This window comes from Notamacropus eugenii, chromosome 5 (assembly GCF_028372415.1).
Source record: "Notamacropus eugenii isolate mMacEug1 chromosome 5, mMacEug1.pri_v2, whole genome shotgun sequence".
Taxonomy (NCBI): Eukaryota; Metazoa; Chordata; class Mammalia; order Diprotodontia; family Macropodidae; genus Notamacropus; species Notamacropus eugenii.
The window spans coordinates 100,203,135-100,222,366 of NC_092876.1; the positions used below are offsets into that span (position 1 = coordinate 100,203,135).

At 35.3% G+C, this 19,232-nt stretch overlaps 1 pseudogene; it reads left to right on the forward strand.

The window, feature by feature from the left end:
• Positions 1-15,856: 15,856 nt before the first annotated feature.
• LOC140507650 (ADP-ribosylation factor 1 pseudogene) lies at positions 15,857-17,443 on the forward strand (annotated as a pseudogene).
• Positions 17,444-19,232: the final 1,789 nt, after the last annotated feature.

Consider the following 19,232-nt stretch of genomic DNA (forward strand, 5'->3'; position numbering starts at 1 on the left):
GTGATTTTGAGCATTTTTAAAGATGAGCATAGATATCTTTAATTTCTTCCACTAACAGCTGTCTGTTTATATAATTTGACTATTGACTATTGAACAATTGACCAATTTGGGAATGACATGTATTCTTGTAAATTTGACTCAGTTCTCTATATATTTTAGAAATGATGTTTTTATCGTAGACACTAAGTGTAAAAATTCTTCTCCAGATTTTTTCTTCCCTCCTAATCATAATTACATTGGATTTGTTTGAGCAAAAACTTTTCAATTTAATGAAATTAAGATTATCCATTTTGCACTTCACAATATTCTCTATCTCTTGTTAGGTCAAAAATTTCTCCACTTTCCAAAAATCTGAAAAATGAACTATTTCTTTCTCCACTAATTTGTTTATAATATCAGTCTTTACACCTAGATCTTGCATCCATTTGGAATTTATTCTTGTGTATGGTGTCAGGCTTTGGTCTATGCCCAGCTTCCATCACACTGTTATCCAGTTTTCCCAGAAATTTTTGTTCTTATACCAGAAGCTGAGGTCCTTGAGTTTTCCAAACAGTAGATTGCTATATTCACTGACTACTGTGTCTTGAGTATCTAACCTGTTTTACTGGTCTACCCATCTATTTCTTAGCCAGTACCAAGTGGTTTTCATGATGTCTGCTTTATAATACAATTTGAGATCTGGTTGGGTTAGACCACATTCATTAACATTTCTTTTCATTAGTTCCCTTGATATTCTGGACGTTTTGTTTTTCCAGATATATTTTGAGATTATTTTTTATAGCTCTAGAAAGCAATTATCTGATAGTTTGATTGGAATGGCACTGAATAAGTAAACTAATTTAGGTAGAATTGTCATTTTTATTATGTTAGCTCTGCTTACCCAAGAGCAACTGATGTTTTTCCACTTACATAGATCTGACTTTATTTGTGTTAAAAGTGTTTGTAATTGTGTTCATATAGTCCCTGAGTTTGTTTTGGCAGGTAGACTCCCAGATACTTTTCAGTGTCTATCATAGCTTGAAATGGTATTTCTCTATCTCTTGTTATTGGGCTTTTTTTAAAGTAATATATAGAAATGCAGTTGTTTTATGTGGGTTTATTTTGTAACCTGCAACTTTGTCAAAGTTGTTCATTATTTCAAATAGTTTTCTACTTGGTTCTCTGGGATTCTCAAATTATCTCGTCATATCATCTGCAGAAAGTGATAAATTAGCTTCTTCTTTGCCTATTCGGATTCCTTCAATTTCTTTTTTCTTCTCTTATTGTCAAAGAAAACATTTCTAGTACAATATTGAATAACAGTGGTGATAAAGAACAACTTTGTTTCACCTTTGATTTTACTAGAAATGCAGTAAGTTTATGCCCATTGCATATAATGCTTGCTAAAGGTTTTAGATACATACTGCTTATTATTTTAGGAAAAATTCAATTTATTTCTTGCTCTCCAGTTTTTTTTTTCAATAGGAATGGGTGTTGTATTATGTCAAAAGCTTTTTCTGCATCTATGGAAATAATCATGTGGTTTTTTTTTGCTGATATGATCAATAATGCTAATAGTTTTTCTAATATTGATCCAGCTCTGCATTCCTGGCATAAATCCTACTTGATCATAATGTATTATTCTTGTGATAAGTTGCTGTATTATTTTTGCTAATACCTTATTTAAAATTTTTCCATGTATATTTATTAGAGAAATTGGTCTATAATTTTTGTTCTCTGTTTTGATTTTTTCATGGTATAGGTATCAGAAACATATTTGGATCATAAAAAGAATTGGTAGGACATCTTTACCAATTTTCACAAATTGGTCTATATAGTATTAGCATTTACTGTTCTTTAAATGTTTCATAGAATTCACTCCATCTGGCCCTAGGTAGTTCATTGATGGCTTGTTCAATTTCTTTTTTTGAGATGCAGGTATTTATGTATTGAACTTCCTCTTCTATTAATCTGGGCAATTTATATTTTTTAAAATAGTCATTCATCTCATTTTGATTTTTGAATTTATGGGCATGCAGTTGAACAAAATAATTTATAATTGCTGTTTTAAATTCCTTCCCACTGGAGGTGAGTTCATGCATTTCATTTTTGATATTGGTAATTTGGATTTCTCTTTTCTTTCTTTAATCAAATTGACCAAAGGTTTATCAGTTTTATTGTTTTTCCTCATAAAACCAACTCATGGTTTTATTTATTATTTCAATAGTTTTCATAATTTCAATTTTATTAATCTCTCCTTTGACTTTCAGTATTTTTAATTTGGTATTTACTTGGGAATTTTCAATTTGTTCTTTTTCAAGCTTTTCCAGCTACATGACCAATTCATTGATCTCTTCTTTCTCTGTTCTATTCATGTAGGCATTCAAAGATATGAAACTTCTCCTAAAAACTGCTTTTGCAGTGTCCCATAAGATTTGCTAGGTTGGAGGTTCAGAGCTTAGATGGCAGAGTAGAAGGATGGAGTTGCTGTAGCTGTCTCCCCAAAACCCATAAAGTACCTATAAAAATGACTCTAAACAAATTCTAGAGTAGGAAAACCAACAAAAAGACACAGTGAAAGAAATTTTCAGCCCAAAGCCACCTGGAAGGTTGACAGGAATATATCACACTAGACTCAGAGTAGAGCACAGCCCAGCCTTGACTATGTGGTTCAACAGGGAAAAGACTACAGTAGACTTCAGTGTGCCAAATCATGGGCAGCAACTGTGATCCCCAAATTCCTCAACCTACAAATGCCAGAGACATCTTCAAAGGTCAGTGAGAAATCTCTTTCACCTGGGTGATAAGGGAGCAGGGTCCTGCCCTAGCTCCAGCCCCAGGTGACTGCAGGGCTCATTTTTGGAGACTTTGACCTAAAGACCCTGGGTGAATCAAGCAGATGATATGTATATCAGGCCTGACTGGCCACTGTGAGGTGAGAAAGAGCACTGGCATGGTGAAAGACCTTCTAAGGGGTTGTTGAGAAGGAACCCTACTCACAGATCCTCAGCAAAAAAACTTGTAGTTGCCTCCCAGACCAGAGTGGAGCCCATGAGAGGAGTAAACTCCTTTGCCTTGATTCTGCAACCTTGGAAGAACTGAGAATTTATAGGTCCCTAGAGTATATCATCCACTTGATAAAGGACTTAAAAGTCAAGTAACTGGGAAAATTCCAAAAAAAGGAAAAAAAAATAAGATTATGGGAGATTACTTTCTTGGTGAATAGGTATTTTCCTCCATCCCTTCAGATGAGGAAGAACAAAGCATACATTACAGGAAGACATCAAAGTCAAGACTTCTTCATCCAATACCTCCAAAATAAATGTGCAATGGTCTCAGGCCATGGAAGAGCTCAAAAGAAATTTTGAAAATCAAGTAAGAGAGGTGGTAGAAAAATTGGGAAGAGAAATAAGAGTGATGCAAGAAAATCATGAGAAAAGAGTCAGCAGCTTGCTAAAGGACACCTCAAAAATGCTGAAGAAAATGACACCTTTAAACACAGAGTACCCAAAGTAGCAAAAGAGGTCCAAAAAGCCAACCAGGAGAAAACTGCTTTCAAAAGCAGAATTAGTCAAAAGGAAAAGGAGGTTCAAAAGCTCACTGAAGAAAATAGTTGTTTAAAAATTAGAATGGAACAGATGGAGGCTAATGACTTTATGAAAAACCAACAAATCACAGAACAAAACCAAAAGAATGAAAAAATGGAAGATAATGTGAAATATCTCACTGGGAAAACAACTGACCTAGATCCAGGAGAGATAATTTTAAAACTTTGGGGCTACCTGAATGCCTTGGTAAAAAAGGAGGCTAGACATTATCTTTCATGAAATTACCAAGGAACACTGTCCTGATATTTTAGAACCAGAGAGTACAATAAATATTGAAAGAATCCACCAATCACTTACTGAAAGAAATCCAAAAGAAACAACTCCTAGGAATATTGTAGCCAGATCCCAGAGTTTCCAAGTCAATGAGAAAATATTGCAAGCATCCAGAAAGAAAAAAAAATCCAGTATTGTGGAAATAAAATCAGGAAGACACAAGAGCTAGCAGCTTCTACAATAAGGTATCAAAGGACTTGGAATATGATATTCCAGAAGTCAAAAGAGCTAGGATTAAAACCAAGAATCACCTACCCAGCAAAACTGAGTATAGTACTTCAGGGGAAAAAATGATCATTCAATGAAATAGAGGATTTCCAAGCATTCTTGATGAAAAGATCAGAGCTGAACAGAAAAATCTGACTTTCAAACACAATCAAGAGATGCATGAAAAGGTAAACATGAAAGAGAAATCAAAAGGGACTTATTGAAGTTGAAATGTTTACATTCCTACATGAAAGATAATAATTGCAACTCTAAACTTTTCTCAGTATTTGGGTAGTAGGATGAATTATATACATATAGACAGAGGGCACAGGGTGAGTTGAGTAGGAAGGGATGATATCTAAAAAATAAAATTAAGCAGTGTGAGAGGAATATATTGAGAGGAGAAAGGGAGAAATTGAATGGGTCAAATTATCTCTCATAAAAGAGGCAAGAAAAAGCTTTTTCACTGGAAGGGAAAAGGGGGGAAGTGAGAGGGAAAAAGTGAAGCTTACTCTTATCACATTTAGCTTAAGGAGGGAATAACATGCACGCAGAATTTTATATGAAAATCTATCTTATGTTACAGCAAAGTAGGGGAGAAGAGGATCAATGGGCTGTGGAGGGATGATAGAAGGCAGAGTAAATTGGAGAAGGGGTTAATTAGAAGTAAACTCTTTTGTGGAGGGATAAGGACAAAAGAGAGAATATAATAATTGGGGTGAGAGAGGAATATATTGGGAGGAGAAAGGTAGAAATGAAATAGGGCAAATTATCTCTCATAAAAGAGGCAAGTAAAAGATTTTTCAGTGGAGGGAAAAATGGAGGTGGTGAGAGAGAAAACATGAAGCTTGCTCTCATCACATTCAACTGAAAGAAGGAATAAAATGCATACTTATTTTGGTATGAAAATCTGTCTTACAATACAAGAAAGTGGGGGAGAATGGGATAAGCAGGGTGGGGGAGATGATGGAAGGGAAGGCAATGGGAGGAGGGAGCAATTTGAAGTCAACACTCTTGGAGAGGGACAAGGTCAGAAGAGAGAAGAGAAGAAGGGGGGGGCAGGATAGGATGGAGGGAAAAATAGTTAGTCTTACATAACATGACTATTATGGAAGTCATTTGCAAAATTACACATATATGACCTATATTGAATTGCTTGCCTTTCCAATGGGGATGTGTGGGGAGGGAGGGAGGAAGAGAAGTTGGAACTCAAAGTTTTAGGAACAATTGTTGAGTATTGTTCTTGCATGAAAATAGGAAATAAAAAATAAAGGTAATGGGGTATAGAAATTTATCTTGCACTACAGGACAAAAGAGAAGATGGGGATAAGAGAAGGGAGGGATGTTAGAAGGGAGGGCAGATTGGTGATAGGGATAATTGGAATGCTTGACGTTTTGGGGTGGGGGAGGGGGGAAATGGGGAGAAAATTTGGAACTCAAAATTTTGTGGAAATGAATGTTGAAAACTTAAATAAATTAAAAAATAAAATAAAAAAGCAAAAAAAAAATATATTTCATAATGAATATACAATTCTCAAGATTAACAAGGATCATCTTCCCTTATAGGGAGGTTGCCAGGCCTAGAGGCCTGTGGGCTACCCGAGTCTTCTTACCTCACCTCCCGAGGTCTTCGGTTGGCCAAACCGGATGCTCGTATGAGAGAAAGGACGTTCCAGAGTCGAACAAGGGTTGAGCTTTATTTCAGGGTCTAGTTACAAGTGCAGGGGAATTCTTCCTTAGGAGGGATAGAAGAATCTCCCAAGGAGGCAAAGATCTTACAATAAGAGATTGGAAGTAGAAGTACAAGCAGGGAGAGAGGGGGAGCGGAGAGAAGGAGAAGAGGAAAAGCAGAGCCTTGTGTCCTCCTTGGCTCCTCACGTGCTAAGAGAGCTTTCAGACTTCCCTGATCCTACTTAACTCTCCAGTCGCATAGTTTGCATCTGAATACCGTGCTGTTAGATAACAATAGTGTGCCCAGATCTGGGACAATCTCGAGGGCGGGGAGATCTCTCTCCCATCACGTTTCTCACAGGAAGAGGCGGAAATACACGAGATAGCTCGTTTCACCTCGATTCCCAGCCATTTCCTGGGGGGGTCTCGTGAGAGCTCTAAGATTTAGAAGTTCCCACCTTTACCCGCCCGAGACTGTCCACACAGAATTGAGCTTCCAACCCCAACAGGAGGTAAACAGCTTGCGAGGATTTTTTCTGGTAGAATTATAACTTCATTGCAACGCAAGGACCTAAAAAATTCCCAATGGTCTTTTAAGGCAAAATGCCTTTCCCTTCCAGAGAAAGAACTATGGATTTCAGTCGCAGAATGTAGCAGATCATCTTCTTTTCTATCACATTTTGGTTTGTTATATGATTTCTCCCATACATTTTAATTCTTCTATGAAACATGAGTATGGTGAAAGAATATTTAATAGGAATGTGTGTGTAGAATGTATATAGAAATGTATACCATCTCAGAGAGGGAGGGGGGAGGGAGGGAAAAAAATCTAACGTATAGTAGTGATTGTAGAACACTGAAAACAAAAATAGAATAACAAAAATTTTAAAAAAACATAAAAAATAGAAACAAGTTTGTTTGCTTTTTCCCATTTACCTTTTTATGCCTCTCTTGAGACCTGTGTTCGAAGATCGAATTTTCTGTTGAGCTCTACCCTTTTCATCAGGAAAGTCTGAAAATCCCTTATTTCACTGAATGTCCATCTCCTTGCCTGAAATATGCTCAACTTTGCTGGGCAATTGATCCTTGGTTCTAGTCCCTGCTCCTTTGCCATATGAAATATCATATTCCAATCCATCTGATCTTTCAATCTAGAACCTGCAAGGTCCCATGTGATCCTGACTGTAGCTCTTTGAATTTGCTATTGTTTTTTCTGGCTGCCTGCAGTATTTTCTCTTTCATTTGATAGTTCTGAAATTTAGCAACGATATTCCTTGGTGTTTTTAGTTTGGGATCCCTTTCAGGAGGTGAAAAGTGGATTCTTTCAATGACTATTTTGCCCTGTGAATCTTGAAATTCTAGGAAGACATGGTCCAGGCTCTTTTGTTCATCATGATTTTCTGGTAGACCAATTATTCTTACATTTTTCTCTCCTGGATCTATTTTCCAAGTCAATTGTTTTTCCAATTAGATATGTTATATTTTCTTCTATTTTTTTCATTCTTTAGATTCTGTTTTACTGATTCTTGATGTCTCATAGACTTCCCTGATTCTAATTTTTATCAAATTATTTTCTTCAACTAATTTTTGCATCTCCCTTTCCTTCTGTCAATTGGGAGTACAGTCTCAATGCTGACCTCCTTGATATTAGTGTTTTGGTCTTTAACCCCATAGAAAGTATATGGTCCTTTCTGGGTTGCTTCACCTCCCTTTTAAAGTACATCCCTGCTTCTGTGGCACAGGACCTCTGTTCTACAGTTCTTGTGCCTAGAACTTGAGGCTTTGTGTATTTTGCCTTCAGCTAGAAGCTAAAGTGCCGTAGTTTACATGGTGCTGAACTGACTGGTGTTGGAGAGCAGAGGACAGGTGAAATCTTTCTCGGTTTTTCTGGAGTTGCCCTAGAGCTGGGTGAATTAAGTGTGGAGGAAGGGTGGTCTGGCCACAGGAGGTCTCCTCTGCTGAGCTAGAGCATAAGCAAGCTCAGTGGTTGATGAACCCATCTGTGCTACTGTCTCCCCAATTCCCCTGGGGTGCTGAGGCAAGGCATGGGTCTGGTATTTGCAGCTGTGGGCTCCAACCCCCAGGGCTCAGGATCTCCTCCCAGTTTTCTGAGGTGGGGTGGTCTGGCACAGCTCTGGTCCCTTCAGCCACAGCAAAAGGGACCAGTCTTTGTGCTTTTCCTAGTCATATGGGCTAAGAGACTCTTTACCCCTTCAGTTTATTCCATTGTTCCAGGAATTTTCTTGGGGAAATATTCTCTAAGCTTTCTTGAAATGGAAATTTATTGCTGTATATTGTGAATCCTCTCATGTTCTGCTGTGCACATGGAAATGTTTTTCTTTCCTTATTTTATATTTAAATTTTAGAATTTGAAAAAATAAAGAAAGCAAATTGTACACATATTTATGCCAAATTCTGTTAGACATAAAGCAAGTTATAGACAATTTCTCCTCCAGAGTTGTTATGTCAATCCTGTATTGCACTGTCCATATTAGGAATAAAGGAAAAAAGAAAGATGAATTTTTGAAGGCAAAAATGAAAGAAAGAATGAATAAAATACTACCAATAGGCAAGATTTATTTGCCTTTTTCAAAACATAATAATCACTCTATACCAAAGTACAACAGGTACACTATTTATAATAAGATGGGAAAGGACTCAGTGTTTTTCATTGCTTTTTTTCTTTGCTGGAGATAGCTCAAAGATGTGAAATGGTTTTAATGCTTGCCCTTACACAGTCTAGTACTGAGTTCAAGACAGAGAAAAGAGCAAACAAAGGATGAGAGGGAGTAATAAAGTCAGAAGGAGACAAAGACAGATATGTAGAAGGGTAGAGAGATAGAGAAACTAAAGTGTTAAAGAATAAAATAAAAATAAAATAAAGAATCCATAGAAAAGAACAGGAAATAGAAAATGATTGAAAATTGCTATATCACAGAAGTGAAGATTTTAATTAAATACATTTTTTTCTCCCTTACTTCTCTGGGAACTCACCTCTTCCATGAATGACAGCATGGCCAAACTGACTTCTTTATCACAAACTGATGGTTATAGATGCCCTTTACCCTAGAAAGGGTATGTATGTATGTATGTAAGATATGTATGTATGTATGTATGTAAGATAGAAATTTGAAAGAAAAAAAACCTGGTCAAGAAGATGCCATATATCATTTTTGTCCTTGGATTCAGATCCCATTTTGGTGGCAGCAAAACAACAGACTTTGACATGTTTTATGGTTCCCTTGGCTTTGTGAAGGAAAACGAACTTAGATATAGCCCTGCAAGCATAGACTCATGACCTGTATGAAGGGGAAAATAAATCAGAAAACAGTGAAAAGAAAACAAGAATTAAATGAAGAGGTATTGAAAAAGTTTTAAAAGTAACTGTTAATGGGGTTTATCAGTAAAGATAGCATGTAATTTTCACTAGAATATAAATTATTTTAATACTTTTAAAAATAAATGTATAATTACAAAATGTTCTGTTTAATAAAACAGTAACTGATATCCTAAACAAGTTAATCTCAGAAAGAAAAATCAGGGAACCTATATATTAACTGCAAAAGAAAAGTCACCTGCTAATGAAAAATTTAAGTCAGTTTCATTAAACTTTTAAAGAGTCATATATTTTAATGATTGAGAAATAAGGCACTCTAACAAATTTGGATACCTAATTGAAGATAATAAAGTAGATTAAGAGATGTATAAATCAGTATGACTAATGGCTATGGACACAAAAGTTTTATATACAATATCAAAAAGAAACATTAGAGAGGCAGCCACTGGAGCATTAAAGACAATGGGTTCAAGTCTTGCCATTGCCATATGCTGGTAGTGTGACACTAGGCAAGTCAATAATATTTCAAATACTCTAAGCCAGTGGTGTCAAACCCATATAGAAAGAGGAAATATTAATCCTTAGATTAGGCCCTTACTTTTGAATTTAGTTTTCAAATGTAGTATTATCTATGTTTTCCTATAATTTTGCACATTTTGTTAAATTCTTCCACTTAATATTTTAATCTGGTTCAGGTTAAGCTCTGGAGCTCTCCAGGCTGCATGTTGGTGAAGGTCAAGTGCTTGAGACTTCTTTTCTGGGTAACTCTTTTTGTCAATAAATTTAAGAGATTCATCTACATGACAACCATGAAATAACTGCAACTTTTGGAGCAACAATTTGTCAGTAAAGAGTTTCTCTATGTAAATAAAATTATAGAATTAATCTCTATGATCAAATTGGATTTAAGTCAAGAACATAAAGATATTTCTACCAAAAAAAGAATAATCATAGTCAAGTAAACAGCAAAAAAATGAGTTTCAAAATATGCAATTATATTTAAAAAATTAAAGCCTTTTACAAAATGCAGCACTTATATTTACCTAGATTTTGAAGAAGTATTTGACCTTATCATTCATGTTATTTTGACAGGAATATAAGATCAATATATATTTTTAAAAATCTTGACACTTAAGAACAGTAAGTCAAGCCCAGGAAGATGAAATTTGATGGAGTTAAAAAATGTCCTATATAGAGTCTCAAAAACTCAAAAATAAACAAGGGGATAAAGATACAGCTGGACACTAGATTGTTCCCTACCCCCCAAAATATCTTAAATTTTAGTAGCTACCAGTTTAGTGTGAGCCAGGTTTAGTCACAAAAGGTAATTCAGTGAAATGGATGAATATTTACAAAAAATAATATGAATTGCCCAGATTAACAGAAGAAATAGAATACTTAAATAACACTATCTCAGACAAAAGAAATCAGAAAAGCCATCATTGAGCCCCCTAAGAAAACAATCGCCAGGGCCAGATGGATTCACTAGGGAATTCTACCAAACATATAAAGAACAGTAAATTCCAATACTATATAAAGTATTTGGGAAAATTAGCAAAGGAAAAGTCTAACAAATTACTATTATTTAAACCAGGATGAGCAAAAAGAGAAGGAAAACTAGAGACAAGAAGTTAGGAACCTGAGGCCTTGAGACCTCCTACATCCTCAAGTGCAATGAATGAATGAATCCAAACTTCACTGAACAAGGGATTTGCTGGGCCACATGTGACCTCAAAGCTTCAGGTTCCCAACTCCTTCTACAGGCATTTCCCTAATGAATATTGATATGAAAATTCAAAGAAAATACCAAGTGGAAGATTGTAGCAGCATGCCAGGAATGCAGAGTTGGTTCAATAATTAGGAAAACTGTTAGCATAATTGATCATATCAATAACAAAAGTCATATGATAATCTTCAATAGATGCAGAAGACGCTTATGACAAAATATTTCACCCATTCCAATGAAAAAACACAGGGGATCATAGGATTAAGTGGAGCTTTCCTTAAAGTAATAAGTAACATGTATCTAAAACCATCAGGAAAAATTATTTGTAACAGCTTGTTTAAGTTTTATAATATTACAAATTGCATTTGTAATAAACTAGAAGTCTTCCCAATAAGATCAGAGGTGAAGCAAGGATGCCTACCATCACCACTATCATTCACTACTGCTCTAGAAATAATAGCTATAAGAAAAAAAAGTCATTGAATAAATTAGAATAGACAATTAGGAAACAAAGCCATCATTCTTTGCAGATGACATGATGGTGTAGAGAATCCTAGAGAATCAACTAAAAAAAACTACTTGAGATAATTAGCAACTTCAGCAAAGATGAAGGATATGAAATAAACCCACCAAATCCATCAGCATTTTTATATATTACCAACAAAGTCCAGCAGCAACAGAAAGAGAAATGCAATTTAGATTAACTCTAGACAATAAAAAATACGTAAAATTCTACCTACCAAGACAAACCTAGGAGCTATATGGACACAATTATAAAATATTTTTTCTACAAATAAAGTCAGATCTAAACAATCGAAGAAATATTAATTGTTTGTGGATAGGTTAAGCCAATTTAATGAAAATGACAGTTCCACCTATATTAATCTACTTATTCAGTGCTACAACAAAGTATGAAAAAATATTTTATAGACCTACAGAAAAAACCAAAATTCATTTAGAAGAACAAAAGGTCAAGAATATCAAATAAATCAGTTTTAAAAAGTGAAGGAAGGTAGGCTAGCAGTATTACATTTCAAACTGCATTACAAAGCAGTAATCATTAAAGCAATCTGAAACTGGCTAAGAAACGGAGTGGCAAATCATTTGAATAGATTAGGTGCACATTAGTAGACATTAGTAAATAAACATCCTATTTCACAAAACCAAAGATCCCAGCTTTGGGGACAAAAACTCACTAACAAAAATTTTCTGGGAACAGTGGAAAAAAGTTCAGGCAGAATTTAATTATAGACCAGTGTTCAAGGTGTCACAGTGCATAGAGTACCTTCTCCCCAAATGAGGTACTACTTACCTATAACTAGAGATGAATATTGGTATAACTGGAATAAATAGATAGGCAACTAGATGGTGGTGTGTATAGAATGCTAGGTCTAGAGTCAGGAAGATTCATTTTCCTGAGATAAATCTCACTTTGACACTTGCTGTGTGACCCTTGACAGTCACCTAACTGTTCGTTTCATCTGTAAAATAAGTGGAGAAGGAAAAGGCAAATCACTCTAGTGTCTTTGCCAAGAATCCACAAACTGGTGCATGAAAAGTATGATATTACTGAAATGACTTAACAACAACAATACGTAAGTCAGCATCTTATATCATACAAAAATAAGGTCAAATAGGCACATTATTAAAACATAAAGAGTAATATAACAAGCAAATTAGGGGAGCCTATAATATTTTACTTGGAAGATCAATAGATAAAGGAAGAATTTATGATGAAGCAGTAGAGACCATAATGAAATGTAAAATAGATTATTCTGAGTACATAAATTAGAAATATTTTGCACCAAAAAAGGCAATTCAGTGAAAATAAAAAGGAAAACAGGAAATTGGAGGAGGGCAGGATTCTAGAGGAAATTACTTTAGTAAAGGTCTTATTTCTCAAATACATAGAGAAGTGAGTCAAATTTATAAGAATATGCATCATTCCCCACTTGATAAATGGCCAAAGGATATGAAGGGGCAGTTTTCAGTAAAAGAAATCAAAACTATCTATAGCTATATGAAAAAAATTATCTAAATCACTATGGATGAAAGAAATGGAAATTGAAATAACTCTGAGATGCCTCCTCATACCACACCACACATTTAATATGAAAGAAAAGGAAAATGACAAATTTTGGGGGAACAAGAAAGAAAATACATCACTAATGCACTCTTGCTGGATTTGTAAACTGATCCTACCATTTCAGAGAACAAATTGGAACTATGACTAAAGGGCTATAAAACTGTGTTTTCCTTTTGACCTAGCAATGTCAATATTAAATATGTACCCAATAAAGATTAAAGGAGAAAAATCTAAAGGTACAAAAATATTCAAACAGCTCTTTTCATTGTAGCTGAGAAGTGGACATTGAGGGTATAAACATTAATTGTGCACTGGCCGAAAAAAAACTGTGTTATATGATTGTGATGGAATACTATTGTATAATACTATAAGAAATGATGAATAGGAAGCTTCCAGGAAAACCTGGGAAGACCTATATTTACTAATGTAAAATGAAGTAAGCAGAACAAGAACATTAAACATAGTAACAGCAATTTCATTTCATAATCAACTGTAGATGATTTATCTATTCTCAGAAATACAATTACACAAGATATTTCTGAATGACTTATGTTGAAAAATTCTATCCACCTCCAGGGAATAAACTGATGGAGTCTGAATTCAGATGGAGGCTGTTTTTTTTAAACTGTGTGTGTGTGTGTGTGTGTGTGTGTGTGTGTGTGTGGTGTCTGTGCTTCCTTTCACAACATGGCTAATATGGAAATATGATTTACATAGCTGTATATGCATATTATATTTCAAATTGCTTTTTTGGGGATGAAGGGAATGAAGTACAGGTCTTAGAATTCAAAATTTTAACAAAAGAATGTCAAAATTGTTTTATATATAATTGGAAAAAATAATACATATTTTAAATAAAGAAAGCCATCTCAATTTTAAACTGAATCAAGAAAGACAGAGTGTCCAAGTCCAAGAAGAGGAAAACAGCCCTACTGATTTGCCTTTCTATTCTATGTTTTCTTGATTTGGAAAATAATGTTTTATCATAATTAGGGATAGCTAGGTGGTTCAGTGGATAGACAGCCAGGTCTGGAGTCAAGAAAACTCATATTCCTGATCTAATATTTGGCCTCAAACTTATGAGGTATGTGACCTTGCAAAGGTCACTTAACTGTTTTGTCTAAGTTTCCTGATCTATAATTCCTGTAGAATTATCTGGAAAAGGAAATAACAACCCATTCCAAATGAAGTGATGAAGAGTCAGAAACCCCTGAAAACAACCAAACATTAAAAACAACAAAGTACAATTGCACTTCTCAAAATCCTTTCTTGATAAATATGACTTAGGGAGCTATTTCTGAACGTGACTGAGGTGGACTAGTAATTTCACTCTCCCTACTATATGCTAGGAGAAACTGATGTGGTTTATAAGAGTATTCTGGTAACAGGGGCAGATGAAGCAATTTGTCTATAAAGGAAACTTTCCCCCCAAAACTGAACATATGTAGTACAAAGTAACTAATAACATATTCCCAAGCCTTTACTATATAACTGAAAAGAGTAATTAATTGAGAGAAGATTTTACATACTAATTACATAGTTTTTAAGGCACCATTTAAAAACTTCTAAGATCCATCTGGTTTAACATCTGCAAAATCTGCTATAATTGAAAGGGAAGAGAATAAATATAGTGGGAGTTATTCAAAGATATCATTTAAAATACACCATAAAATAGCTTAAGCTTTAAACTTGAACATAACTAAGGGTCCTATACAAATTGTACTTGGCTGAACTTGAAGGTGTACATTTTGTCATCCCACTTTTCAAAACAAGCTTCCCCCCTGCCCCCACACCCCATACTAACCATCAGGAAATCCAGTTTCTTCTACTCCCTGAGGCTTTTTTCAATTCAATTTAACAAATGTTTATTAAGTACCTACTGGTTGCAAAACACTGCACAGATGATACAAAGTTTAATCAGCCAATCCATTAATAAACATTAAGTTTCTACTTAAGACAAAGACAAGAGAATAGCTATCCCTGATCTATAGAAGCTTAAAACTTAGCCAAGAGAAAAAAAAACATATACATAAATCAGTACAAAAGAGGTACAAAAAAATGGGTGACTAAGAGAATGACAGATGGGTGCAGGGAGCAGGAAAGGTTTTGTTTAGAAAACTACTGCTATGTATCAGTCTCTTTTGTTGGGTTATTAACCATAATGAATTCCCCTGAATATTGGTGTATCCCTGGGCTTTGTCTTGACTCTTATCTTTTTTTAAAATTTCATCAGCCCTGAGGGGTTCACTTAGCATCTGTATTTAGGTGAATTCCAGATGTTCATATCCAGTCCTCATCTCTCTCCTGAGCTCTAGTTCTCTCTCACCAATTTTCTATAGGATATCTCTAAATAAATATCCCATAGTTATCTCAAATATAACATGTCTAAAGCAATGTCCTCATACTGAGTCTTCATCCTGATTTTCCCATTTGTGTCAAAAGCCCCAACATCCTTTTAGTTGTATAACTAGAACAACTTCAAAAGCATCCTTGCCTCTTTAATAATTCTCATCCTCTATCACTAATCAGTTGCTGAATTTTCACCAGTTCTACATCCATAACATCTTTCATATCCATTCTCTGCTCTTAATCCCTGCCATCATCCCTCCCTCCCTAACTCAGGCCCTTATTACTTCTCACTTCCACTACTCACAAAATCTTTCATGTATGAGGCAAGACATCACCCTCATGGTATCCTTAGTTCACTTTGAAAACAAAAAGAAAACAACAACAATAGCTTTCCTTAAAAAAAAAACTTTCTATTTGGTATCTGTATTGTAGGACTGAGAGTATGTTGCTGACCTTCTCAATTTGTCAATTAATCAAGGATGATTTATTAAGTACCTACTCTGTTTTGAGTATTGAAGTTACAAAGACAAAAACAAAAGAGCACCTGCCCTCAATAACCTTATATCCTATCTACAGGAAAACATGTAAAAATAGTCTTTTTAACAAGGTCTACAAGAAAAATGCAAGGTAATTTCAGTGAGCAGGCCTTTAGGGGTTCCATATTTGCTCTACGAAATGGCATCTGATATTCCACAGGTTTTGGACTTTTACGTGTAACCCATTGTTACCTCTAAACACAGCCTGGCTGATAAGAAAATATATTTGACAATTTTAAAGTAATTCTATCAGCTTCCTCCTTTACCACCCCTTCCCTACACATGCAGCCAGTTCTGCCTATGGTAACCAACCTTTTCATTAGCCCACTCAAGGGGAAAGAGCCAAGCTCATCAGTCATTTTGGAGTATTTTTCGATGAATTGCAATTTCCTGAGATCTAAAATAAAGGCAGGGAAATTTCTTTTTCTATGCAAAACAGAAGTCTTGACATCTTAAAACTTAAAAAGAGCACTCAAATAATTCACTCACCTTTTAAAAATTACCCCCTCTTAAAGGTTTACTACCTTTATGCATAGTAAAGAAAAACTGAATCTAAGAAAGCACATCATTGGCTCCTCAATATTATAATTTTTTTTTTTTTTTAATTATACAGGACGAACAACACAACTCAGTTTAGAAAAGCAGTTGGGGAGCACTGACGTGGCTACGGTCTCGAGCCGCCATCTCGGGGGAGCGGAACCAACGCTTGGAGAGCAAGTAAAAAGGAGCGGCCGCTGCTCACAGGTGAGGAGATGGGAAGTCGGAGGCTCAGGAGCGAGGAGGTTTCTTTTGCCAGCGTTTAACAAATCCCTCTTTGACCACAGGGAATATACTTGCTAACCTCTTCAAGGGACTCTGGCAAAATGGAAATGCGGATCCTAATGCTTGGTCTGGATGCTGCAGGAAAGACAGTTATTTTGTACAAACTGAAGTTTGATGAAACAGTAACTACTATTCCCACTTTAGGTTTCAACGTAGAAATTTTAAATTACAAAAACGTCTGCTTCATAGTGTGGGATGTAGGTGGCCAGGACGCGATGCGACCCCTGTGGTGCCATTACTTCCGCAATACACAAGGACTGATTTTTGTGGTTGACAGTAATGACAGAGAACGAATGAATATGGCCCGAGAAGAACTGATGAGAATATTGGCAGAGGACGAACTTCGAGATGCCGTTTTATTAGTGTTTGCTAACAAACAGGATCTTCCCAATGCCATGAATGCGGCTGAAATCACAGATAAACTTGGACTGCATTCTCTTCGTCACAGAAACTGGTACATCCAAGGCACCTGTGCCACTAGAGGGGATGGGATCTGTGAAGGACTGGACTGGTTGTCCAATCAGCTACAAAACCAGAAATGAATCAACAAAAGTTCCTCCTCCCTCTTTCCTTCTCTCCCTCTTATTTCTTCCTGTTGGCCATTCTTATTACTCTCATGTGGCAAACTATGCTATTTCGTGGTATTGAGTGACAGAACTGTTTTTTTTTCCTACCCCTTGTCACAGTATGTATTGCACCATGCTGTAAATGTGGCAACTACAAGCCTGAAAACAGGTTTCTTATTTAATGTAAATAGTTTTTGTTTCCAGTTGTTCCAGAACTGTTTCCAGTTCTGGCACTCCTATGCAGTATTAGTCAGCTTTTTTTATTGTAAAAAAAAAAAAAAAATCAACTCACCGTTTAGTACTGGGAAGGAATTTTAAGCACATTGACATTTGGGTTACTGGGAGTTAAAATGAAGCACCAGAGCAGAATGCTACTACTCCTACTGGCTTGTGAAATCTGTGTTGAGATCCAGTTTGGTGGATGGTTTTTAACCTAAACTCAGTGTATCTTTTTTTTAAATAGTAAAAAAGTTAAAAAAAAAAAAAAAGTAAAACACTTGAACACAGAACAGAGAAATATGCTTAGTGTAGGTTTTTCAGTAACAACTTGAATACTAGACCATTGTAATTGTCTGCAGTTTCTCTTTTGAAACTTGAAAAATGATGATAAAAATCAAACAATTGATGAATTTTGCATGGTTAAAATAGAGATCCATGTAATGCTATGTCTTTGGATCTTTATGTATTTCATGGAATTTGTGCTTATATTTGTGCTCACATGGATACTTATTAGGAAAAAAAGCTTTGAGGTTGTGGTTCAGAGCAGGCTGCAAATTGAGAGCATTAAATCTTGAGTCATAAAACGTTTATAACTAGACTTTCCCCCTTGTAGTTCAGGTCCGGCTGTGAATAGTTCTCCATCACACTTGAATAACTCTTAGGAAGGACATAGTTATGGGTGGTTATGAACATTGAGAAGAGCTTTGTGATATATTTGTACAACAAAAATACCAGCCTTTTAATTTTAGTCAAGTGTGTGTGTGGTGCTTCTGTTTGAAACCTCTCCACAGGAAGCACAGCATACGTTAGCCCCAAAGCTTGGCTGGAAATATTTCAAAAACAGTCAAGAATACCAGGCATTTCTCTATGGTGTCTAGGTTTTGAAAGAAAATAAACTGAGCATGAGAGCTTGGGCAGTCACTTCATTCTAGAAGTATTTGGTCCCATTTTGGAACAATCCCCCTATCTGTATATGTGTGAAATGTCCTTTACTACCCCTAATTACTACAAGGGTCAGATTTGCCATGTGAAAAAAAGATCTTTACTTTTTTTTTCTTTTGTATTTTGATAAATACTGAAGAAGCAGGAGTTATTAAGCTTTATCTCAGGAAAAACTCAGAACTGGTTTGTTTGATGTGGAAACCCTTACTGCTTTCAATACACAATTAGTAATGGTCAAAAAAAAAGCAGTTGGGGAAAAGTCAGTTGTTTAGCACAAAAATAAATACACCAGGTAATTTGTTTGGAAGAATTAATTTGAATCCATCACTGATGACTAAAGAACAATAAATCAATCCACAAGTATTTATTAAGCACTAATAAGAGAGCAAATGTCAATGCTAATATATTAATTAGATGTAGAATAAAGCTATATTTTTTTATGATTTAAACGGAAAACCCCTGAGCTAATTCCATGATCTCAAATGAATTTGAATTGAAGGACTTGTCTTTGCAATTGGCCATTTAGCAAAAATTGAAATACTGGGACATTTCCACATGTCATAGTCATAGAAATTACCTGCTTTAAGTGAGGTTTACAACATTTCTCAAATAATGATTCACCTCATCATTTGTCTCATAAACCCTAAACTCACTGCCTTGAGTACTGGCCAAGGACATGGAGCCTGAGAAATCTAGTGGAAAGACTACTCTGTAATTTTTAGCTTTTTAATTCACTGTTTCTAGTAGAAAAATAGTAGTAGAAATAGTAGTAGTAGTTTCTAGTAGAAAAATATTCAAAATAGATGTTTTTTGAAAAGCTAATAAATATAAGATAATTTAAGTGAACACTTTCCCCTATTTTTTGAGCAAATATGAGAAAGACAGTTAGGAAGACTCGGAGAAGGAGTCAG